Source organism: Choristoneura fumiferana, chromosome 6, assembly GCF_025370935.1.
Source record: "Choristoneura fumiferana chromosome 6, NRCan_CFum_1, whole genome shotgun sequence".
Lineage (NCBI taxonomy): Eukaryota > Metazoa > Arthropoda > Insecta > Lepidoptera > Tortricidae > Choristoneura > Choristoneura fumiferana.
In genome coordinates this window covers 15,222,001-15,249,010 of record NC_133477.1, presented here as the reverse complement: position 1 = coordinate 15,249,010, position 27,010 = coordinate 15,222,001, and the positions used below count along the sequence as shown (strand labels likewise).

The 27,010-nt window shown below is 35.5% G+C and overlaps 1 protein-coding gene across 3 annotated transcripts in view; it reads left to right on the top strand.

Annotated features, from left to right (window-relative positions):
* Window positions 1-27,010, top strand: part of LOC141429184 (uncharacterized) — a 140,894-nt gene that overhangs the window by 88,770 nt on the left and 25,114 nt on the right. For 2 of the 3 annotated variants that reach the window (XM_074089441.1, XM_074089442.1), the window contains one exon: window positions 19,629-19,682. The exons of the other annotated variant lie outside the window; for it this stretch is intronic. The gene's annotated coding sequence lies outside the window, so the exon portion shown is untranslated. The remainder of the gene's footprint in view (window positions 1-19,628; window positions 19,683-27,010) is intronic. 3 annotated transcript variants of the gene reach the window in all.

Sequence of the window (27,010 nt, the reverse complement as noted above, 5' to 3'; positions counted from 1 at the left end):
AATATATTAGAAGTGGATTTGCTAAAAAAATCCTGGACGAGCTATTTTAAATTATTTTTTTAATAAAAGATTTTTAATAAATTTTTGTTCCATCATTGAGATAATAAGAAAATTTTATACTGACTTAAAGTATTAAATTTATAGAATATGCAGACGTTGGATTTGCTATTGTTTACCTGGACCAATTACTGGGTTGTCAGGTTTAACCTTAAACAGTTATGTCAATGCCAGTTACTTTCATTTTATTAGGTAATAGAACAAATTGTATATCAAATTAACGTAAGCGCTGTTTTATTGTGAACACGTTGATATAATTAAATCGTCTGCATTTAGTTAAAATCTTAAAAAAAAATAGACTGTCCAGGATTTTTATAGCAAACCCATTTCTAATATATTTTCTCATATACTAAATTTATTATAAAATACATTTCATTCTATTATCAGACCGGTGAATTTGACCGGTGTGTGTTCGTATCTTATACTATAGGGTTCCATACTAATATCCGTCAATTCTTCTATACCTACTGGACATTACGCGTAGTTACGCGTAGTGCAAGCAACTATTTAATTTAGATCTAGTTATAGTGAAATTCTTATGAAAACCCCTGAAAATTACATACATGGTGGTCTTCGTAGTCTACAATGTTGAATAACTTTGTAAAATTATTTTGATACTAGCTTATGCCCGCGACTTCGTCTGCGCGGATCTAGGTTATCGCGCGGTGGTGCCCTCTATCGGAATAAAAGGTATCCTATATTGATCCTTGGGGTTCAAAATACCTATATACCAAATTTCATCAAAATCGGTTCAGTGGTTTCGACGTGAAAGCGTAACAGACGGACAGAGTTACTTTCGCATTTATAATATTAGTAGGGATCTCTAGACTAAATGGTAGAGATTTCGAGAATACTTGCGTGCATCCTCGATCCAAATAAAGATGTGAGTGATAATGCAGGCAGCCTGTAAATGCGGAATTTCGTGCTCTTGTCGAAACAGGATTTAAAATAGACGATGTAGTCAAAGAAAAGGCGGTTCGAGGCTATTAGTAGCCGGGTATAACAACAGTACAAAAAAGGTAAAAACAATTTAGAGATCTCTTAGTATACCAAATTAGAATTATTGCCGGGAGAAAGCAGTCTCCTTTATTTTGTAGCAATACTGAGGCCTAGAAAGTAGGCATGAAATTACTTAGCACACCAATAACGTCTAATTATCGTACTCCAGAAGCAATTATTTGACTTTAAATCAGCATGAAAGCTGGTTTAACTTTGTTTTTTTTTAAAGAAATTACTCTTCAGGCGTCGCATTTTGTCGCCAGGTCTAAAAGTTAGATCACATTTAAGACCAGTTGCTTTTTGTATTGTTTCGTAGGTAGCAGTACAGTCACCTTCATAAATGTCGGAGTCAGTGGCGTAGCGTGGGTATCGGCCGCCCCGGGGCGGAAGAAAATTTTGCCGCCCCCTTACTATTTACTATTTAGGTATTTCAATTTAAACAACTATTATACAGTAATTCCAAAGAACAAAAACAGTCATCGTCATTGTGTATTGTATAGGTGAGAAATAATAGTCATGTATTTATGTTTAACAATACTATCGAGAAATTATTCAGTACTATTTATTATCGAATTTTGCCCCCCAAGCAGAGGGCTGTGGGTTCAAACCCCGGCTCGCACCTCTGAGTTTTTCGAATTCATGTGCGGAATTACGTTTGAAATTTACAACGAGCTTTGCGGTGAAGGAAGACATCGTGAGGAGGATACCTGCATAAACCTGCGAAGCAATTCAGTGGTGCGTGTGAAGTTCCCAATCCGCACTGGGCCCGCGTGGGAACTATGGGCCAAGCCCTCTTGCTCTGACAGGAGGCCTGTGCCCAGCAGTGGGACGTATAAAGGCTGGGATGGAAAGGATATTTAACAATTATTTATTCATGTTCCGAAAAATCCTTTACTCGTAATGCGCTGCATTCTGGAAATTTTGCGTCTAAATAACCCGGTTTTAAGATCGTGCGCAGATAAATAACCCTCCTAATAAGTCTAACTAAAAAAAATGAACAACGTGTAAAAGCTATACCTAATAAGTAATAAACTGCTGTGTAGGAATTAAAGGGGCGATTAGTGGATAGTTTTCTAAGGAAACTATGCTAAGTATTATGCGAGACTATTATTGCAGTTGTTAGAAACGTTTTACCTGTTTTATTAGTTCATATTTAAGACTATTTGCGAGGATTTACTGTCTAGTCTGCATGTTTCAAAACATTTAAATAATTACAACAGCAGAGTTGGAAAACTTTACCCATAAAAACACCTGCTTGATGTTTTTATTTATAAACTTTTTTTACTCTTAGTTTTACCTGTCCCGATGTTTGTCATCAAATATTGCAAATTAAATTTGATCCACTTCCCGGTTACCGAGCTGAAATTTTGCATACATGTGTAAATCGGGTGACAATGCAATAATCTGGTAGTGACATCCTGGTAGTCCGGCCAGGATCGTCTCCGCAGAATGGAACTCTTCAACGGTTAATGGCATCGACTTAAATTTGGTATGCAAATGTTGTTTGGGTGACAATGCAAGTATAGTCAACAAAAAGTAAAGTCAGCAAAAAAGCTTGTATTAAAAATGTTTTTTTTCCAAAGACTTATTTGTAAATCTTGTTCTTTGACCACGAAAACTTTTGATACCACTCAAAAATTTGGTCGACCTTATTGCGCATCAAAGTCTTGGAATTCATACTCATTATCAGTTCAGTATCAGCTTTGACTCAGTAGTAATATGCATATACAAGGTGTTAATTAAATGACTGCAAACCTCAGACACCCCAAAAATATTTTTTCATTTTAAATAAGTTGATTGAATTTATTTTTGAATATCTTCATTATTTTAAAAGATATTGGTGTGTTTTGCTAAGTCAGTAATTCTACTTAACTTCTTACTCTATACTCATGATTTGTTTTTGTCAGTTGCGCTTTGACTTTTTAGAAGAAAATAACATAGTGGCAGCAAACCGGCCAGTATTAAATTTTCGAATTAGTATGCAACCTCGCTAAAATATTTAACTGGCGCCTGTTGCAGTCGTAACTTTTAGACTGGGCATAATAAAAAAGAGATTTAAAAACACAAACACAACCTGAGTAAAAACATAGTGTAATCGATTCTACTCTCGATTCTGAGCAAACTACTTTCTGGTTTTCAGTTATTTAATGAACACCTTGTATATTGAAATGTTCAAAAGTGTCTAGGGATAAATACAGTACGAGTATGTTACCGGCAGCCAAGCTTTTTTTAAAGGAGGTTAAAGTAACGTATTTCTTTAATTAATAAATTAAAATTCAGACTTTGTTAACTTTCTAACAAAAATATAATTACCAGCAATGAACAGCAAAGTAAATTGACAAGTAATGATAAAGGTATCTGTCGGCAGTCATGTACACTTAGGTACTTGTCAATTTACTTTGCTGTACATTGCTGGCAATTATAGTTTTGTTAGTTTATTAATTAAATAATATCATGGTTAAGCCACAGAAATACGTTACTTTAACCTTCCTTTAAAAAATCCTGACTGCCGGTAACACGCTGTACTCGTATATCCTAAGGCACTTTTGATGAGTGTATTTTGAAGCTTTAGAAAAGAATGTTGACTTATCTAAATTAGACTGTACTCGTATTTATTTTTGACTTATCAATGTTGCATAAATAGTTTTTTTACCGGACATTCGAGAGGATTGTATCGAAAAATCTTTACGCGTGTGTTTGTTGATACGATATACAACGTGTTAAATAAATAGCCCGTAAAACCAAATAACTATTAAAATGAAAAATATCGTTAACCTGTCATGTCATGGAACTGGAGTAATCTACCGGATTACTAAGCCCGGAGTTAGCATCAGTTAATAATCTTTGCTAAGTCAGGTTGTATGACATGACAGGTTAACAATATTTTTCACTTATATAGGTTATAATGATTTTGACGGGCTATTTTTTAACACGTTGATATAGCGCATCACGAGGGTTTAATTGTACTGAAATAAGGTTTGCATCAATGAAAAATGCAATGTTTTTTTTTGGCGGTAAGTATAGTGATAATTACTCTTTTTAAATATTGTGAATGGACTCCTTACAATGGATCATTTAACTAAGATTGGTGTTTGGAGTCTTTTTGTATTTTTTATTTCAACTCTAAATTTGTTACTTTTACGGTCATCCCGTAAAACCCATATCGAAAATACAAACTGAAACGTAGATGCACAGAAAAACCAGAAAAATCTTAATATTAATTTGATTGCTTAACAACGACATCTCTTGTCCGGGTGAGCGGTTAGTTCCAATGGAATGCTGAAAGTGTCACGATGAGGACTACAGCATAGATGTCGCTAGTGTCGCTGCTTAAGTGACTATAAGAAACAAACAAGCTGAGATATGTGGTGCATAGGAGAAATTAGTGTCTGTACCCCTGTCCAGTGGTGGTGTAGCGGTATAGCACGTGGCACGGAATGCCGAGGACTTGGGTTCGATTCCCAGCGCTGGTCTATTTTTCTGGTTTTTCTGTGCATCTATGTTTCAATTTGTATTTTCGATATGGATCATTTAACCCCCTTTCTGCTTTATGGGTATTTTTGTAACAATCTGTATAACTGACATGAAATATATTGTATGCCAACTATAAATAAAAAAAATCGTAACCGCAGTAACCATTCAGCGGTCATTGGACTTCCTTCATTTAGCATTCAGGGTGTAATCAAAACGATTACACCCTGGTAACACGTTTATTACTATGCGTTTTAATTGAAACAAAACGTTTACTAGGAAAACTGGAGCTAGTACTATTATAATGCGTATTTTATTATAGATAATTGTTGTAAAACAGTTGGTTCTGTTGAATGAAGATATATTTGTTGTAGTGATTTTATGATACTTATCCTGCATAAAACAAAAACGTAAGTAAAAGTATTGAACTTAAGAAGAGAAACTTTACACTATTATCCCGCGAGAACTATGCTATCCCATGTCCTTTCCCAGGATTCAAACTATTTGTAAACCGAATCTCATCTAAATGGGTTGGACGGACAGAAAAGGAAACAAACTTATAAACTTTCGCATTTATAATATTAGAAGTGGGATTTTAAAGCGGGCGAGCGTTGACAATATCAGTCTTATTATAAGTCACCGTGCGTGTATGTCGAGCCCGAACAGAATGTCAGTGGACACAACCAGGAATTTTAACAAAAACTTGCCACACAAGAGCCCGAGTTCAACAAACAATGTGATATTGACGCCCAACGTAAGCGAGACTTACACCGGTACTGAGGATGAAGCCAGACGAGCGTAATTTTTAAAGTGGCGAAAACGGAACCCTTATAGTTTTCAAACGTCTGTCTGTCTGTCTGTAAATCCGCGGCTTTGCTCAGGGACTATCAATGCTAGAAAGCTGTAACTTTGCACGACAAAATGGTATAATAAAAAAATCAAAAAAAGCCATTAGGGGTTGCTAAAACGATTTTTCGATTCAATGATTTGTTTGCAAAAGATTGAACTTTAAAGTGCAAATTTTCATTAAAATCGAGTGTCCCCCTCCCCCTCTAAAATCTAAACCGGTGGGTGGAAAAATTTGAAAAAAATCAGGATGGTGTAAGTATAAGTAAGGTAATAATATCAAAGTTACAAGGAAAACTATAACGGTTAAGTTTTCTTGAGAATTATTAGTAGTTAAAGAGTAAATAGCAGCCTAAGGTATAAAATATACTTAAACCTGGAATATTCCGTTCAAACTACTATAAATCGTTAGAAAAATATTACTTTTTTTTCGTATGGCTACGGAACCCTATTTCGGGCGTATCCGACACGCTCTTGGCCGGTTATTGAGTTGTGACTCGCGTATTTTTATATAAAAGTCCAGTTAGTGTCACTCGACTACTCAAAATGAGCGGTACACATATTGTATGAAACCAAAATTACTCGACCGAAAATACGCGACTCGCCGAAAGCCATATAAATCCAAAACATTTATAAAAAAAAAAAATTGAGGATCTCATTTTGCCACAGGGAGGGCGCAAAAAAAATGTCTTGACCTACCCCACTGAGTGATGATTAACACATTTTTACGGCTTAGCAAAATCGTTTCGGGTTACTTTTAAAAATATAACAGTAATCGATGTACACGATATCTCAAACATTTGAGTATCACATGAATGATCACCATTCTGAATAAAGACCGTGTTAGCCCAACATTAGAGTAAGAGAGCACATTTGTAATAAGGAGATATCGCCTGAGCGCGCTGAATAGGTACATGTACAAGCAACAGGTACAGTTACAACTGGTTTACAGGATTATAATTGAATAGAAATCATAAAGTTCACAGAAGCAGAATAATGGTCAGCCTGTATAAACACATGTTTCCGCATTCCAGAAGCCATCTGGCCCTATGACTTTGTTCGATACATATTGCAAATTGTATTAACCCTCTTTTATTTACAAGTTTTTTTTATTTAGTTTCACCTGTTCCGTTATCTGTCTGCCAGTAGTCGGATTGGCTTGAAATTTGGCATACTTATGTAAATTGCATGACAATACAATAATCTGGTAGTGACATCCTGGGAGTCCGGCCACTCGACTTAAAATTTGGTAAGCAAATGTAGTTCGGGTGAACATGCAAGTATAGTCGACAAAAAGTGCAGTCAGCAAAAAGGCTTGTATTAAAAATGAAAATTTTACCAAAAACTTATTTTTACATATGCGAAAGGTTGGGATATTCCTAATTATAATTCCTCAAATACTAAGTGGACTTAAATGTCTAGTTTTATCAATAAATATTATGATCAGAATGGCATTATTATGCAAATTCGAGAGGAAAATTAAATGTTTTTTTTTTTAAATTCACCAGCTCTGCTTTTAGCTCTGTTCTAAATGATAATTCTGGTAGAGATAATTTTGAAGCGATTGTTTTTCATTTTGTGAATGATCTGATGTGATTGTGTTGTTGTTTTTATCTAGATCTGTTAATAAAGATCAAATTCCGCGCTAATGTAAATTTCACAATGAAATCACAGTTGAATTTATAATTAAAAGGTTCTACCCTGATACGGTCTGTACATAATTACAAGTGAAGCTTATTGGCACTATCACTTTAATTAAGTGATTCCACTTGGGGCATAACTCCTAGTACAATATCTGTAATTCCTCTCTGCAAGGATCAGTCATTGAACAAAGTAAGAGCCACCTTCTGTTATGTGTGTGACCAACTCTTAATCAATAACGTGCCACTCTATAAATAGCAAAATTATCTCAACCCGATGTGAGAATGCATTATTCAGTTTACTTAAACGCTTGTTACTCGTAATACACAGAAATTAGAAGAATAATAGAAATGGCAGGCAAGCTTAAAGCTCGAGGCGCCTATATGATATACGACATAATTTTATGTTTTACAAATTAACTCGACACCTGTCGCTTTTTTATTAGTATTTCTGATCCAAAATTTTGTCACGCCTTAGATGCTGGAAACATTGAATATTGATCAATGTAAAGAAACATTCGTCCTGAAAAAAAAATCAGAATCTCATTGACAAAGGTATGCAGTCAAACTGACCAAACCATCTACTGAAACATTAACGAATAATTTCAAAACATCCTGTATTTACTGCAACGATGTTTGTTGCCCAAAATATAGAGTTTTGCATGTTTAGATAAATATCGGGCTTCACTAAAGGTCTATATCGTAGCGAATTTGCCTATTCTTCTTTTTATTAGTTCTATGATACAGTGTCTGCATCAAACAGTCTTATTTCAGCCCGCTAAATGCAAATCACTGATCGCGTAGACCTCCTCTATTGATAACAAAACGAAGCGTCATTATTTTGCAGCATTTAAATAAGATATTTATTAGTTTTATGTCAATGTGTAAATCACATTTACGTTGCCAACTTTACTGCTTAGGACTGGTGGAAAGTAAGTTTATCGTTTAAAGATATTATGGTCCAATTTTGTACCATTCGTGAATGAATATGGTACGCCATGCAATGGTCTTCGGTGTCAACTGATTATATCATGGACGGGTACCTATATTTGTAAATAATTCCGATCCGCATTGGTGATCCCTTAGATACTTCAAATAGGGATTACCGTATTAAAAAATATAGTTGTGCCAAATCGGTGGTAGTTTTTTAACATTCATAAGTGCTTGTTATAGCCTAAATTGAATTAAGGTAGGTATTTTGGCTTTGACTTTGACCTTAGTTTATGTTAGTGTGTGCGTGACGTGTTAGTGTGTCACGTGGTATTCGAGCCTTAAGTTTCATTTAGACGAGAGATACTGTGCAAGGGTTTTCTTATAAAGCGAAGCCGTGCGGCTATGATTTTACTAAAACATATGGTTAACTGGAACATATATTACAAACCAGGAAAGCAATGCCAGGTTATTCGTAAATCAGTTACACGTAATCCCCCGTGTAGGTACCTACTAATCCATGCGGTTAGCATACCTACACAGCGAAATTTGTGATCTCGCCCGTTATTATTTTGATTTGCGAAACTATTGTCGAGAAGCTCCACCTGTTTGAAAATGCATACTACAAAGACTACGAAGCTTGAGGTCCCGGGTTCGATCCCCGGTCTGGACAGATATTTGCATGAATAAAACGAGTGTTGTTCTCGAGTCTTGGGTGTTTAATATATACTTAATAATTTAATATATTGAAAGAAGGTAATAATAATAACAATAGAAAACTATAACCTAGTCAAATAACTCGCCCCTCGCTATTCCCGCCACAAAGGTGCTCATAACGCTCGAGGCATTTCCACGTTGGATAGCTATGGACAGCCTTTGCACCAGAAATGATTTGATGCGAGGGTCCTCCCCTTTTTGCCTGAGTCGACGGCCCAAATCACCTACAAAACGCTTTGCATCCGCCCCCCAGCAGCCCGCCGTCTCCACCGCCAAGGGAACGAATATATACCCCGAACCCAATGGGGCATACTTCTTACTTATACTACGATGGGTAGGGTAGTTGCCCGTTTCATAGTACCCATAATACAAGATTTGCTTCTGGCGATGGCAAATTCAGGAGTTGTCAAATACCGTATTCAATTTATGATAGGATAGGTATAGTTTAGGTCATGAATATTATGTACCGTACCAAGACGTCTAAAACATTTATATATTTATATTTATCTTACTAAGAAAAAGGTCTACGTTTACATATTTGACATGATGCCTGTAATAATATTTATGGCCTCGACTGTACCTGACCTGTTATGTCATCGTTTTATTTCAGAAAATTTTTTGTTGTGCTATCAACAAACTGTGTTAATTATTGGAATTACTAACCGGATACCCCAAGTGCTTAGTGAATCTGAATATGAAACGTGAAGTCCAGGGTTCGATCTCCAGTCGGTACAGCTATTTGTATGAATATTATATAATGTTTGTTTTCTAATCTTATTTATTTATGAGTATTAGAATGTCTATCCCTTGCCTAGTATCCATAGTAGGTACAAGTTTTGCTTAGTTTGGGACTAAGTCAATTGGTGGCAATTGTTCCATATTGTGGCTTATGGAGGCTCATGTCAACTTAACATTTGTTTCTGTTTAGCTTTAACAGGTTTGCAAGCTTTTAGAAAAGGTTTTAATTTTCAAGTTATTAGCTTGAGACAACTAAGAATATATTCTCATCTATTCTTGAGTTGAGACGAATAAGAAAACAATAGAGAAGCACTTCCCAAAAGACATTGTTTTACATGCGCACACGCCTGCATCACAATAACAGATACGATTGTTTTATCCGGACACGGCATTATGCAGTAGGTATGTGTGTAGTCACGTTTATATTGGAATAATTGTAGATTTTAGGAAAGACTAGCTTTTACCCGCGAGATCGTCCGCGATATAATGAAATTTATGGTCTACTACTATATTCTACCCATGGAAAATTCCTAAAATCCCTTCCTAGGGGCCATCAATAAAAAACGTCGCACCAATTTTGACCCTTCTTAGCAGCTCAGCTAACTCCCTCCCCCGTTTTCACACGTACGGTCGGTTCCCTAACTTATGTATCCACTTTTCAGACTAGTTGCATAGAAAAGTAGATACTTATGTTAGGGCACCGACTGTACCTACTGCTATGAAATTCGCAATTATTTTGACCCCTCCCCCTTGTATCTGTTAATACAAACTAATAATTTTAGGATCCGCTATCGCTTTAGCTATTAAAACTCTTTTTTTGAGAAACTGATGTTTATAATTTTAATACTGTTCTTAAATTACTATGAACCTTAAATAAAATAGCAGGTACCTATATAAAGCTATCGTATCGAAAACACATGCAAGTGTCCATACACAATCTGACCGCATTATTTTATGCCCTAACGGAGATATTAATCTTATCGCTGGTTTCTGAACTAGCTATGTTTGCACCACGGGGGGCGCTACGTAAGGTAGCTCGAAAACTGTCCAGAATTGGATTAAAATTTATTTATGACTATGACTGTTTGGTATTTTATTACCTCCCTGTATAAAGATATTTTAGGGATGCCAACAAGATGCCAACTAAAAATTTCTCGGTAAAAAAAAACTTCGTATTTTTGGTTTGTACCTACAGTACAAACCGTGAAAGCCGTGGTGGCCTAGTGGTTTGACCTATCGCCTCTCAAACAGAGGGTCGTGGGTTCAAACCCTGGCTCGCACCTCTGAGTTTTTCCAAATTCATGTGCGGAATTACATTTGAAATTTACCACGAGCTTTGCGGTGAAGGAAAACATCGTGAGGAAACCTGCACAAACCTGCGAAGCAATTCAATGGTGCGTGTGAAGTTCCCAATCCGCACTGGGCCCGCGTGGGAACTATAGCCCAAGCCCTCTTGTTCTGAGAGGAGGCCTGTGCCCAGCAGTGGGACGTATATAGGCTGGGATGATGATGATGATGATGACCTACAGTACAAAATGTTACTGATTTTTAACTTCCGATGCAAAAATATACTTAGGTATCCCACTAATATTATAAATGGGAAAGTTTGTAAGTCTGTTTGTTTGATGGTATGTTACTCCATCACGTCAAACCGCTGAACCAATTTAGATGAAATTCGGTACACAGATAGTTTGAGTTACGGGGAAGGACATAGGTTAGCTTTCATCCCAGGAAATGGAATAGTTCCCGCGGGATAGCGATAAACGAATTCTACGCAGACGGAGTCGCGGGTAACAGGCTAGTCTTTAATAAGAATCGGTTCAGCCATTTGAGATATATTGAACTTTGAAATTACAACGTCTGGGTTCTTGTTTATCAACTTTTCTAAGTTGGATTGGTTATTCAAAAAGATTTACTGTTTGTTTGTTTTGTTCGAATAGACGGAGACGGCAGCACATTTATTCGTCAAACAAAATTAATCAATGGATGGTGACACAGCCCCTTAATGTTCTTATATTCATTTTAAATTCAGACACTCTTTAATAATTTAATAAAATTCATCCGAGACACGGGTCAATTAATTCTGTTAATGAGAAACAGTGCTTAATCTTTTTCTTTAAATTAACTCATGTATTTGTAAAAACAATTAAGTTGAAATATTGATATTTTTATTAAATTTTTCAGTTCTCTCGAAAAGATTTCCTTTTATTTATTTTTTGTCCCAACGTGGTTCTTGTAGTTTATAAAACCTTTTTGTTCCACATTTTTATCACGTAAAGTGTGACGGTCAGAATCACCGTGATGTGCATAATTAAGTACTAAAACCAATGGTACTGAGTAACAATGTTCTATTTAAATTGTACTCGTAATTTCTTCTCTAAACGACTTGACATTTGTTTGTAATTTTTTCTGAAAAAAACTGAGAAAGTGAAACCTTTATTTGTGCCTGCATCATAATAATATTTCGTTAAGCTCCTCTTAATTACTACTATAGAATATTTCATTAAACTGCATACCTATTTCCGATTGTTTTAGAAGTATTAATCTGACAGGGAAAGTACAATGTTTACACAACCTACACAGTGCAATAAAATTGGACATCTGTTTGCTGTGTCAGTCGGACTGTAGTGGATTTAAAATAGGCATTAAAACTGTAATAGAAAACATCCTTACCAACTTACAAAAATTGGTGCCCCCCCACCCCGATATTGTTATTTTTAAGTTCAATATCTCGAAAACGGCTGATACTATTTTAATGGAGCATAACATAATTAATGGGTTTTATTATTATTATCAGAACCACTACAAAGAAAATCGCTTTAATATTTTTATAAAACGCATCGATATCGGTCTATCCGTTTGAGAGCTATGATGCCACAGACAGACAGATTTGGCGTCAAATTTATAACACCCCTCTTTTTGCATCTGTGGTTTTATTTTCAAAGTAGCCAAGGAAAGTCCACAGCCTGTCTATAACGGAGGTCGTCACGTCGTCAATAAATCTAATTTGATCGTCGCGTGCGCCGTGTTAACACCGTTTAATGCCCTAACTACACTCAACGGCGGAACCGCGGACAATTTAAATGTAAATATAACCATTACAGACTCCTTGAGCTTGTCCTAATCTTACCAGTGAGACCGTTATGCCAGGATTAATGTCACAATTACGGTTTAATTTTGAAACACGCGAGTTTTAATATTAGCGGCCACTAAGATTTTTTTTTAAAGAAGGAATATGGAGTCGAATAACCACTGTTCTTTATTACTATTTTATTAAACAAGTTTGATGAAGTCATAATGACTGGCTGGCAAATTTAGCGTTTAGGTATACTCGTACCTGTAGATGCGAAAGCTCGGAATGGTATACGTAATTTTATACTTGTAAGTCCTAATATTGACATTGGCTGATTTAATGTTTCAAAGCTATAATATTAAAAAGAGTCATTTAATTTTTGGGGTTCCTTGTAGGACTAAGGGTTCCTTGTAGTTTTGCAATGTCAGTCAGTCCATCCGTGATTTAGCTTCGAGATTGCTGGTGCTAGAAAGCCATAATTTGGCAGAACTCTACCCTGCTTGTAGCCCAATACGCTCATTTTTTATAGTAAGTAGGTAAACGCCTTATTACATCCTACCAACATTATAAATGCGAAGGCTTGTGCGTGTGTCTGTTGCTCTTTCACGTTAAACTGCACAAATTGATTTGAAAAACTAGGCAGGAAATCATTTTTTCAAAACTAATTTTTAATGTTTTTTTTTTAAATCACATAAATACAAGAATTTAAGAAAAAATAACCACATAAAACTTAACTATAAACTAACTACCTAACTTAAAAACTTAATACCTACTAAATTAAATCTACAAAGGCCCCCGTGGCATGGTGCCCAAGAGGCTGGCAGCATTCCCTCGTTGAATGGCGATGGCGATTCGTTGAGAGAGATAGCTGCCAGCCCTTTGCTCTCCAGTAGTGTCGACCAGGCGCTTTTGCACTTCTTTAATTAAATTTTATGCGACCCCAAGGACCCAGGGTCTCAAATCCGACAGCAACGAAATTATATGCTGAACCGAGAAACTGGTATTTTTATGTTTTCCTGCCCTCGGACGCTTCAGCCGCTGCGCCAGCTTTTTTAGTTGTAGGTACCCTGGAGGTGTGAAGCGGCTAGGGTATTTTTAATTAGTAAATAAAATCTCGTTCGTAATTTAAAATCAACTGCCAAACAAGAGTAGCCGCGCTACAAGCTGTTTAATGAACGCCAACTCATAAACTTACCCGTGCATAACCGCATGCGCACGTATTTTTACACGATGCCCAAGAACAGTTAAAATATACGTGGACCGTTGTGCAACACCCAGAGCCATTGTATCGGCCACCGCTAATGGCTGGTGCTAGGGCACTACAAGATTTATGTGTATCCTATCTGAATAGATTGGCTGTGGATTGGTGTTATATGGTACGTGCTAGGAATAAGTTGGTGACAGAATAGATATCTTTGATCATGAAACTACCGTGAGACTCACACAGTGAAATAAACCGGATAGCGCGTTTAATCGAGTTTATCTCGGCGTGTTTCGGGCTAATTTGTTGCCGTTCATCTGGGAGCACACGCCACGGCGGCTGCTACAAAACGTACACTACGCGCCACCGCTCTGCTCGCGCGAGATAAAGGGCTACGAATTAGCTCGAAATATGTCGAGCTAAAGTCGATCTAAGACGTGAGTATCCGGTTAAAATGGTTAAATTCACTAACAGAGTTATCTTCCACAAAGCTATGCTTTCCACTCTCTCGATAAATACGTAAAGCAAAAATCACATTGGTCTTTTTTTATAAATATCCAGTTATGTACGTGTCTCGTAGTTCTTCTAGCGTTTCAACTTTTCAACCAACATATCGTCATTAGGTACGGTCAAAGGAAACTCAAGGAATCACGTATCGTGGTGGAACCTTTATGCTACTAATGTCATCAACCTGACATCCTATACATTTACTAGAGAAATCATAACGAAATCGATTATGAAACGGTTCCCACCCTGGTGCGTGATTTAGTTTTCTCGAATGTACGTCAAAGTAGGTACTTTGAAAAAAATATCGTATCCCAAATCAATACGGCAACATAATATACTTAAATGAACCGTTTGAACAAAGGTACTTTGAACGCCATATAATGAAATGAACGACAACTCGCCACTTGTATCCACCGGTTTCTCTTGCTTACGTAAACTTTTTTAATTTAATAAATATATGTTCATCTTAACAAGCATAAAATGAGCAAATTATGGGGAGGGTTAAATACTTATAAAAAATAATGAATCAAAGGTACAATTTATTATGCAACTGATTGAGCAATAGCTTAGTTAAATTTGACCAAAGGTATAAATTAATGTAATTTTAGATTGCTTTAGATTGCTTTTCGCACGTTTTACATTTTTAAAAGTTTTTTTATTATAAGAAAGTGTTACTAATAATAAAGTAAATTGACTTCGTTTCCGCTTTTAAAGTAATTAAGATAGTAAATGAACTACTATTAAAAGATGCCGTAAACATGACAGCAAATTATGGTGTTATTATTTTAACAAATCACTTTATCGTTTTTGTTGTGAAACCGAGGGTTCAGGCCGCTTCCAACCGAAGCAACTGGAGGTCTATAGAGGAGGCCTATGCCCAACAGTGGGCGTCCCAAGGCTGATTATGATGATGACAACTCAACATCTGTGGGTCATGTATTCAACTAGAAGACTTCTGCTTTATCTGCAAAAGAGGAGTATATTTTAAACGCTAAAGCAAAACAAAAAGTTAAATTAAACAACCACATGCAAACTAAAAAGATGGAGACTCACTTATAACTTTATCATCATTAAACTTACAAACAAATAAAGTCCAAAGACAAATATAAAAAAGCCAATGACCACACAATTTAATCTAAGTTATAAAATGATTACAGCATTAATCAATATTATAAAGCTCAGCCGCTTAATAATCATAATCATAAAAATAAAAATGCTAACGAGACCAACGCCTCACTTTCAAACTCAATCTTGCACGCTTTTATTTTTATTGCCAACCTCGAAGTGTGCTGCGGTCACAGATTAAAGAGAAAAAATATAGATCAGGCATCAAATCTGACAAAATTCTCTAGCTTTTTTTTATTTCGATGTTCCCGGGAACCGCAGGTTTACTTCGAAATTCGAAAATCGAAGTTCGTATCGTACCGTATTACTCTTGTATTTAATAGTATAAGCGTCAGAGGGACGGAACGACACGAACTTCGATTTTCGAATTACGGAGTTGGCCTTCCGGTAGTTATCCACAAATCAGGAACTCGCTATAAAACTCGCTTTGGAAATGTATGGTATACTAATAAGTTACTCCTTCACGCTGAAACGGCTGGATGGATTTAGGTGAAATTTGGTATGTAAAACATAGGCTACTTTTTGTTCCGATATTCCCACGGGATAGGGATAAAATCTCGAAATAACAACCCACGTTTTAATTTTCAGGAATTCCCACGGGAATTTTTAAAAATCCCGAAATTTCAATTCAGCTGCTAGATCTAATGATTTACGTGTGCGAAGCCGCGAATAATTGTAGGTAATTTGAGGCAGTCGCTTTTTAATGTACCTACGTATATTCATATACCAGCTGAATAGCAAAGGTTTAAGCAAAAGGATTGATGTCATAGATTACATATTTACCATGCAACAGATAGATTCGACACTCGCGTTTGAGAACCGCTATATGTATAGGTGATTCTCCTGCCAGCCGGCTCACCACCGACGGTGATAGGAACAGACTACATTTTCGAGTAACAATTGCCAAACAGAATAAAAGCACTAAACATCATCGATAACGATGGAGAAGTACTCTTATTGTTAAAGTTATAGGCTTACCAACTTATCCGTGAATCAGACCAAGCAATACTACACTATGCGAATGACATTAAAACTTTTTCGATTCACAATTAAGTTGGTCAGTCCGTACGGAAGACTGTCGATGGTATGTATTTGACAGTTTGTGTCTATTCTATCATACTTAGTCTATGGTTGCATCACAAATCGATTAGACAGCCACATAAAGTCTGATTCAGTTTATCATTTTTATTGGGTGTTGTAAATTGTATTACACTTTCTTTCTCAAAATTGTATGTGAATAACGTGCGTTTTATTATAGCTGGGGGCGCGGTAGTGTCTTCAAATCTCCGCTTTGTCTAATTTTCTCAACACAAACTTTTTGATAGACATAAAAGCACTTTTATTAATTTTTCATCCAAATTGTTCGCTGTCTTAACCCAATAATTAGAATCGACACAGAAAAACACGTTAAAAAAGTAGTTGATTTGATTTTCTTTGTTTTGAAGATTAATACATTATTTTGTCGGCTATGATTCTAGTTTTTTTTCGTCATTATTATATTATTTTGTTCTTAATTAATGTATTAATTTATTGGAATCTGTCTCTGGAACTACAAATCTGATTTTAATTAATTTTACTGAACGTTTTTATGATTTTGTACCCAAAGATAATTAAACTGAATCCTATTTACAGCGCTACGCTAAGCTGCCCCTCCCCTCCGTCCGTCCGTTCATCTATCCGTCACAGGACTATATCTCAAGAGCCGTAATAGAAAGACAGTTTAAATGTACTTATACATAACTTGTATTTTTATTGCCACTACAATAAAACAATTAATTAATAAAATAAAATTTACCCAATCAACCAATATAAAATTCCTCACACTGCGTACACTTTATTTTTGCGAACATGGCTATGTTGGTGTATATTTAGACATACCTACATGTTTATACGGAATGTTCGGTACGCGAATCTGACTTGCACTTGGCTATTTATTTATGCATATAGTGGCTACAGTCGCATAAGCATCATCACTACTAAAACTTGGTTACCTTTCATCTAAACAAGACTTGGGTGGTCAGAATAAATTTAAAAAATAATAATCCTTACATCAGTTGAATGGTATTCGTATTTCAAAAACTAATTTAAATAAAAATGACCTAAAGTCACGATATACGTTACATTTAAATCAAATTCTCGTAAAACAATCAAATGAACAAAATAAATATGCCGCGACGAATCGAAATGGCGCATTTTATGCCAAAGACAGTTTATTGGTAATTATGACATATCGTTAAAATGATTTGTTTGTTTTGGAGATTTAAAGTTAAATCCTTAATCAAATACATCACTTTTATTATAAGACTTGGCTTGAGTTTAGGTTTTCTTCTTAAGTTTAGCTCAAGTTTAAATTATCGATTAAAAGTGACAAGACTGACAAGCAAACAGAATTGGACACTCACAGAACTCAAAGACCTTAGTGTATTATGTTAAAAATTAAGCATTTTAATCGCCGTGAAATGATAAATATATTGTAGGTACTGTAATTGTCAATTGGGTAATTATAAGATTTATAAGAACAAAATAACCAATATGTGAAGTGAATATCACCAATAATTTTATGAATATCAAGTATTTTATTGTATCCTTTTATCATTTCTACGCCGATAGAGATTGACGCACTAATAATAGTTCGACCGTTTTTTGTACCATGTTCTAAAAAATATTATACTATTATTATGTAACTAAGTTTTCCAAATTTTGCCATAAGCTTTTCGGTGAAGGGAAACACAATCGAAGAAGTTCAATGGTGCTGTATGAGGTTCTCTATCAATACTTTTCACACAAGGGACTGCAGCGCTACCTCCTCTGAGAGAAGACCGATGACATACGGAGATAACGGGGATATTTTTTTTTTAAACAGACTGACCAACGATTGATTATCTTCTCTGATGGAAAGTGCAAATGAAGCCAAAGGCGTAACTCACTGTTTCAATGACAGCTTATTCACTCTAGCCTTCAAGAACCCTAGCTTTAATAACCACGTTACTTTTGGCTTACGATTGATGGACAATTTGTTAGCAGTTTTTATCAATATATAAGCTAGATTAATGATACCGATAAATTTTACGTACCAGTATCGTGATGTTGTAATCATAACTGTTTAGAAGCATCGCGTGCGGTAAATACTCCGGTGCAGAGCGATTTAGAATAAATAACTGACTTCTCATGAGGACATTACCCTTGCTCCATCTTATGCTCCTTTTGGTCATCGCGCTAGGATTAACTGCTTGCTTGCGCGATGTCGTCTGCAGTGCACCTAGTGGCAGACCTGCCAACGCTTCACTTTCCAGTTCATGGTCATCACTGGAGAACCTTTCTCCCCTAACGGTTATGTGTTCTTCGAGCGATGCAACCCGCCTATTGCTACTTCAACTTGCATGATCTTCGAGCTATGTGGATGACTTCAGGTCAGCGGTTTCCTCCAGATTCTATCGCATAAAGAAACTCCGAGCGTAGCTCTTTCCCTTGCTCGTTGCATGATTCAGAGCCTTTAGTCACACACGGTCTCTCGCAACTCTTCCCTCTCTTGCAGTATGACGAGTAACGTAAACAAACTACTACTCTGTTTCTTTTCCTCACCACTTCTCATACCAACTCAGGCAATAATTTCCGTAAATTGAGACATCAACCCTTGTTTATTACAATTTAATTGTTAAAACCCGAGAATTAATTCTAATGAAACATCTTATGGTTAATATTATATAGGTTTTTTTTATTCGACTGGATGGCAAACGAGCAAGTGGCTCTCCTGATGGCAAGAGATTACCACCGCCCATAAACACCTGCAATACTAGGGGGATTGCAGATGCGTTGCCAACCTAGGGGCCTAAGATGTGATACCTCAAGTGCTAGTAATTTCACCTACTTACTGGTGTTACTTGTATTTGTATTTCAAGTTTTTAGTGAGACTTCGTGTGGTAATTGTTACTTGTATCGTAAGGATGCCCAAAACACTTGTGGATCGTCTGTTGACCCCTCGTGAGATGGTTTTTAATGAAGACCCGCCTTGGTGACTTACGGCATAGTTGTAATTTGGCCGTGGCCGATTTGCGATGCGAAGCGAAACAGTGCTTATTTCCATGCTAACGGAACATTTAGTTAGACTTAAAAATAAGACAGATATTCAACATTTTTCAGAAATACTCTGACCAAGGCTTTAAATTTAAGGTTCGATTCCACTATTTCCACTCGCATAACTGAGCTACTTTTGATCTGCAAAGATTTTAAAAACACGTCCAAAGGGCCAGATTTTTTGCCACTCAGTATATTAATTTGTGTTTAAATACAATGTTATATTAAATTTCAACTTTGTTTTTTTCAGGTGCGCTGAATTTAAGACAACAGACTGATCAACTCCTGCCATTTTAATTTTAATGTAAGTTTACTACACCTACTTATTTTCTCTTTAAGATGCCTACAGCGTGGGTAGAAAATATTAATTGTTAATTTCATGATCAATAATTTAATTGGAAATTTTATTTCTTGTAAAATAATTGGTAGGTAATTAAACAAAATCAGCGGCGAAATCATCATCATCATTATCCCAGCCTATATACGTCCCACTGCTGGGCACAGGCCTCCACTCAGAACAAGAGGGTTACCACGCGGGCCCAGGGCGGATTGGGAACTTCACGCACACCATTGAATTGCTTCGCAGGTTTGTGCAGGTTTCCTCACGATGTTTTCCTTCACCGCAAAGCTCGTGGTAAATTTTAAATGTTATTCCGCACATGAATTTCGAAAAACTCAGAGGTGCGAGCCGGGGTTTGAACCCACGACCCTCAGCTTGAGAGGCGATAGGTCAAACCACTATGCCACAACGGCTTAATCAATGATTTCAAATTATTTCCGCAAAATCTCATTAAATTTGCCGCTACGACAAAAAAGCTTGCTTTAGTGAGAGAGTTGTTTGTTATAAATTATTCATGAAGAAAATAATTTAAAATCAGTTGTCACATGATGTTAATTAATATTGGCAAGTGATGATTGTGATGACGCGTACGCCAAGGTCAGGCCTCTTTTTGCGTCGGGGGTTAAAAAGCTGTCACAGCTAAGTAGATTTTAGAGTTCATCGAGTTTATTTAAACAACATTGAATATTGATCGCATATTAGCACCTACGGAATTTGCGCTTAGTCCGAAAAACACTTGGTTTATTTTAGGGTTCCGTACACGAAGGGTCGCAAATAAACCCAACAGTATTCGGAGTATAAATATTATAGTGGTGCTTTTGGGTGGGTTTAGTTGCGATGTGTTGTTTATTTTTATTTTCCAAGCGAAGAGAGGGCGGGAAAATTAACTGCACGATTACAAATCGCTGTTTATAAACAAAAAGGACACACAAAAAAAATCTTTTACTGCAAAAATCGCATTTTAAATGCTATTTAAAATTCGAATTTGCGATAAAAAACCTTTTTTATTTTTTTTTATTTGTGTCCCTTTTGTTTATAAGCAGCGAAATATTCAACGTAAGCGTGGCTATATTTGCATGCATTGACCGCACTACTTCGCGGAAGAGAAAATAAAATTATGTATTTTTTTTTAATAATATAAATTTAATTAGTTCAAGATTGAGGACCGAAGCGCGCAATATAAAAAAGTGCGTACATTTTTTAAAAGCAGTTCTTTGCTAGCACTGCATTTTTATAGAGATACGTTTATAGCGCATTTTTATACGAACCCTCAGTGCACGAGTCCGACTCGCATTTGGCTGGTTTTCTGTTAATGATGTATGTTCACCTGTTCAGTCCTCAAAAGAAAGCTGTAATGAAATTCATTAAAAAATATCGATCATACACATGATGCCCGTTTAACATAAATTTAATTACACACAACTACGGAAAACAGCGACTCGCCATAGTAACGTCTTTACAAGTCTACGGACACAGTCAGTTGAATAATAATAAGAGAATACATTTTTTGCTTTAATAAATCTTTCTAACGAATCATGAAATAACATGTCATACTTGCAAATTATGAGTAGGTAAGTAATAAGTAGCTATTACCTGAGACTACGCACGCGATAACCATTAAATTATAAAGTTTAATGAAGATTCCGGGATTCAAAATTCCTATGGAAATTCCCAAAAATGTCTGCATTTTTTGTACGTTTCTGGTTTATGTTTATCTCTGAGCATTTTTTCTTTAAATCGTCGTATCCTACGAAAAGAGTTAAAACTTTTCAGGAAAATTTATGTTCTATAATGATGACATTGCAAATAAAGATCTTGACGTTCTGTTAAAAGAATTTATGTTCTTAATGATACATTATAACTTGACGTGTAGAATTCAATTTTACAATGGTGATAGTGGCTCTTATCGTAGGATACGACGAAATGGCGCCACATTTTTTTTTCAAAATTATGTGATCCTTTGGTTCTCCTTACTCAGAATCACGGGCACTATTGATTTTGACGAAGAAAAAAGTCCCCAATTTTAAATAAATATTTTGTATCCATTTCGCGACGACCCATAAACTGTACATAAAAAAAACTGGTCAAGTGCTACTCGGACTCGCGCACCGAGGGTTGCGTACAAATTGGTCCGTACTACCGGACTGGACGCTACCGTATAAAAGAATATATTACCATAAACCCCCTTTTAACATGGTGGTATTGTCTGTGGTTTTTGTTTTCTAAACTTAATTATCCTCCGGTTTTAGATACTTTCTAAAAGCTATCAATCTATAAGCTATCTTCTATTCTATAGATTTTTCCCAAATAGCTTTTCGTCTAAGCGTTTTGAAGTTTTCTTCTCTATTTAGTTTAGTTATATAATATTTAATATTAAAATTATCTATATCATAACTAGCCTGTTATCTGCGACTATTTATCGCTATCGCCCATCCACTATTTATCACTATCCCGTGGGAACTGTGCAATATCCCGGGATAAAAACTATCCTATGTCCTTCCCCGGGACTCAAAACTAACTGTATACCGAATTTCATCTAAATCGGTTCAGCGGTTTAGACGTGATGAGGTAACAAACAAACAGACTTACAAATCTTCGCATTTATAATTTTAGTGGGATTTACAGCACAAAACTGTCATAAGGTTGACAAACTATGACATTAAATACCAATTTCAATAGAATTAGTTGTCCCCCAGGAATCGTCAATCTAAAGTTTTATTGAAACGAAATAAAAGTTTTTCCTATTTTTTCCATTGCATTTGTCATTTGATTTTCCATTTTTAACTTGTAAATAGTAAATAATAGTACTTAATAAGTATTTGTTCGCGCTCATAATGAGCAAAAAGTGGACACAACAGAATCGTTTCTGCTCATCAGATCTTTATGCATTTATGTTTAGTTATTTAATGATGCTGATATAATTACGAAGGAATGACATTGCTTATGTATCGTAATGATAAAATATCTATTTACTGCAGAAAAATAACATGCTTCAATGAATGCCTAAGAATAAAGGATCGATCATACCAAAGCCGCGGCGACGTTTACGCAGTGACTCAAGAATACAGTATTTTTTGTTAACCCCGGACGCTGTGTGTGTGTGTGTGTGTGTGTGTCAGTCTGTCTGTGGCACCGTAGCTCTTAAACGGGTGGACCGATTTGAATGCGGTTTTTTTAATTGAAAGCAAGTTTTCTAGCAATGGTTCTTAGATATGTTTTATAAAAATCGGTTCAGCCGTTTTTAAGATATCGAACTTTGAAGTGACAAAATCGGGGGTTTTCCAACTATTTTTTGGTTAGGTTAGGTTATCAGTTGTTTGTAGGTAAGATCAGTCCTCACTAGAACTTTTTCATGATCATTCCAGAGGAATTATAGGGAGGCAACCGAAACATTTTACACAAATAGAGTAAAACTACTAATGCCTAAATACCTGAATTGTAATATATGCATTTTTCTTTTTGAAAATTCTGTGTCTAGTATGTATTTGAATCATTATAGAAAACAAACTGTATAGATTTTGAACGTATACATTATGACAATATGCATTTTGTGCCATATGACTAAGAACTATTATGCATTGTAACCATTATATATTTTGACCACTATGCATTTCAAGCTTATGCGTTTAGAACTTATGTCAAATAACTTTATATATTTTGATGCATTATATTTTATAATTTTCGGTTTTTCAACTGTATGTATTTCAACCGATATGTATTTTAAATTTATACATTATAATACGTACCCCTTTTTGAATCATCCAAAATATTATCGAATAGTTAAATATTGAGATAAAGATATTTTGAATATTGAGATATATTTGGACATATATTTTGAAGTTCCCAATTCGCACTAGGCCCGCGTGAGAACTACGGCCCAAGCTCTCTAATCCTGAGAAGAGGCCTGAGCCTGAAGATAACAACATATTTAGAGTTACGAACTTAATATTTTTTTATTGTTAATATAAATCGGATGTGAGTTATAATTGCTTAGTTTGTATCCGCCATTCACGAGGCGTGAATTAGACTAATAATTTATCTGCCCGCGAGATCTTTAAGCTCGGTAGCCGTCTAATAGCAATTAAGATGGCTATCTGGGAGTTGTATTTGTTTGTGAAAATTAATCGCGTACTGTTGATGTCAATTGGATAGTCACACCCTGGAGTTTAGACGTGTACTATCAGAGAAACAAGTATTAATATAGATGAAAAGTTTTTTTTTCGAGAAGAACAATACAATACCCTGTCTTAAACCGAGTTTAGGACAGGTACGTATCAGGAGCACGCGAACAAGTATTAATATTTATAACAAGAAACTCGGTTTAAGACGTGAGTTATCCGTTATAATATCATTTAATATGAGTGAGTCTCACGGTAGTTTCATGTTCAATACAATACAATACAATACAATAACTCTTTATTGCACACCAACACAGTAAGCAGTACAGAAAACACAAGTATATAAATAGAGATTTTCTAAGGTAAGCAATTCAATACAATTGCTCTTTGTTGTACACCAGAAAACAAGTACCTACAGAGAACCGAAATACTTTAAGTCTGACTTTTTTTTTTCATAGTTTATAAGTAGTTTTTTTTTCCGAGGCTTAGTGCACCTGTGTGACTATCCCAGCCTCATTGAAAGTCTTCCCATGTTTGTTTATACTTTTTACTGCACAAAAAGTTTACAAAAAACGCTAAGTACAAAGGCACAAGGGTGTCATGTTGTGATAGTACTTATTTCTTTTATTTTACCACTATTGTCATGATTATTTCAAGCCGACGGTTTGGCTTGTGAGGGGGGGGGGGGGCTCTAACAAAGATTAGTATACCTATTACGTCGCTATCTTTTAATTATTTAATTGTGTTACGTGTTGTATAATTTCACAATTTATATTATTTAGTTACCTTCTGCCAACTTTGTTGTTTACGAACGATATGTGTAAATTTTCATATAAAGTTGTTGTTTTATTTGCATCACAATTCCGCTAATTAGTTTCAAGAACTTATGTTGCTGACCATACTTTATTTATACTGCAGAATTAAAACTTTATTTCATGCTTTCTAGTTCCATGGAAGACGTGATTTATATCACTGCTATTTAATTTGTATCATTCTTCTAATTACAATGGGGAAAACAGAGATACGCGCATCAGGCTATTTATCAAAAGTTACATTTAATTAAATTATCAAAATTATTTTGTGTAATTCTGTAAGTTGAGCGTCAAGAAAAAAATAATTCACATTTATGTGTATAGGAAAAAAAACTTAAGAAGATGACCTGTTGTATGTGGTAGTACACAGAATCGATATGGGACTGAAGTCATTTTTCGAATATGGAACATCGACTTAACTATACGGATACATGACTACTTAAGTACACACAACAGGTAATCTTCTTAAATTTTTTACCTGTACGATTATCTTTCTGTCAAATAAAAAATAACGAATGCTCAAGAAGTGTCATTTTGTAGGATGCCGTTTTATATATCTGTCTGGCGCTTTATCTTTATACTTTCTGGTCAACATAGTTTAAAGAAACAACTTTGCAATAAAATATATTTATGTATAATGAAATAGTACCTGCAAAGCGGTAACTTTTCCATACCTCTATCAATGGAGATGATTTCGTTTTAGTATGAGCAGTGAATTCGATTTACTTTTTTTTAAATATAAAAAAAGTCATTCAGTGTCTAGAAATACTTAATATTTGTTATACAAAGGTAATTGTCACCTTTCTTTGGTAGATTTTTGTTGTTATCTTAAATGTCTAGGATTAACTAAGTTTAACATTGGATCTCAAAAGTCAAAGTCAAAGTATCTTTATCCCTCAACATGGTGACAATATACACGATGTGTTACAACGTAATTGGTATCACTATAACAGGATATTACAAGATATTATTAAGTACAGGATATTATTACAAGATGTATGCTAAAATTATGAGAGTTATTAAAAAAAAACTAGTTTTTTTTCTCTCTATACTTTTTGTTAACTGTGCTTGCATTGCCATTTGATCTACAAATGTATAAGTACTAAGTCTAACTCAATTCGGAAAAATTACTTACTAACTCGCAGTAGGTACAACAAGACTGTTAATTTTGCTCGAGACTTATCGGTTTTCTTCGTTTTCCAGAAGATTAAAATGAGAATGAAAAAGAGAACCGATCTTTTGTTTCATTGCGAACGACATAAGCTAATTAGTTTAAGTGTACGAGCAATGGGAGTTAATTTTCCCGGGTCCTGGCAAAGGAATATTAAAATGTTCCAAATGACACTAAAAATTAATTTGATCTAAACACTGGCACTCCAAACCGTCGCGACTTGCTTGTTTATTAGCAATAAATGTCAACCTCTTCAAACAGCACAAACATTCTATGTAATTGTTTTACTAGTCAACTATGTCGCCTCAAGCACTCAGAGAGTTAGTTTAGCACTATGTCACGATGTTTAAACGCGGTGTGTCGAGTTGATAACAGTTCCTTTGAAGTAGGCAAATAGTTTTTTGGCACTGACAAAAAGTTTTAAACAAAAGGATGTCTAGTCTACACCGTGTTTTTAGGGTTCCGTAGCCAAAATGACAAACACGGAACCCTTAGCTTCGCCATGTCTGTCTGTCCCATGTCTTCGGCAGACGACTCAGTTCTTTGATATGAACCTATACCTGATAATTAACTCTTTCGCGCAATTGTGAAATGTTTAAATTTCTTTTGCTAATGTGTAAGCTAGTGCGGATTAGTTATGAACTTTGAAATAAAATCCTAAATTAAGGACCTTCACGCTGTTTTACTGCTTATAATTAATAGTCTTAACTCTTGATTATATTTTAAACAGTAAGAGTTAGGCCACTAGTGTCTTAGGGAAATTAACTTCATTGGACATGTAGATTGTCCCCTTAAAGTCAACAGATATCAAAAATAACACGGTGTATACATACACCGTGTTATTTTTGATATTATATACATGTATATCTTGTTATTATATACATGTATATAGTTGATTCGAAAGTCTGTGTGTCTGTTGCTCTATCACGTTAAAACGGCTGCATATATACCTATTTGGATGAAATTTGGTTTAGCTAGATCTTGGGAACACAGACTACATTTTATTCAGCCTTGGTGGCCTAGTGGTTTGACCTATGGCATCTCAAAAACATCTCAAATTCGTCGAAATTCATGTGCGAAAATACATTTGAAATTTATCTCGAGCTAAACTATGAAGGGAAACATCGTGAGGAAACCTGCACCACTTAATTCACAGTCCAAGTTTTCTCATCCTGAGAGGAGGCCTGTCTC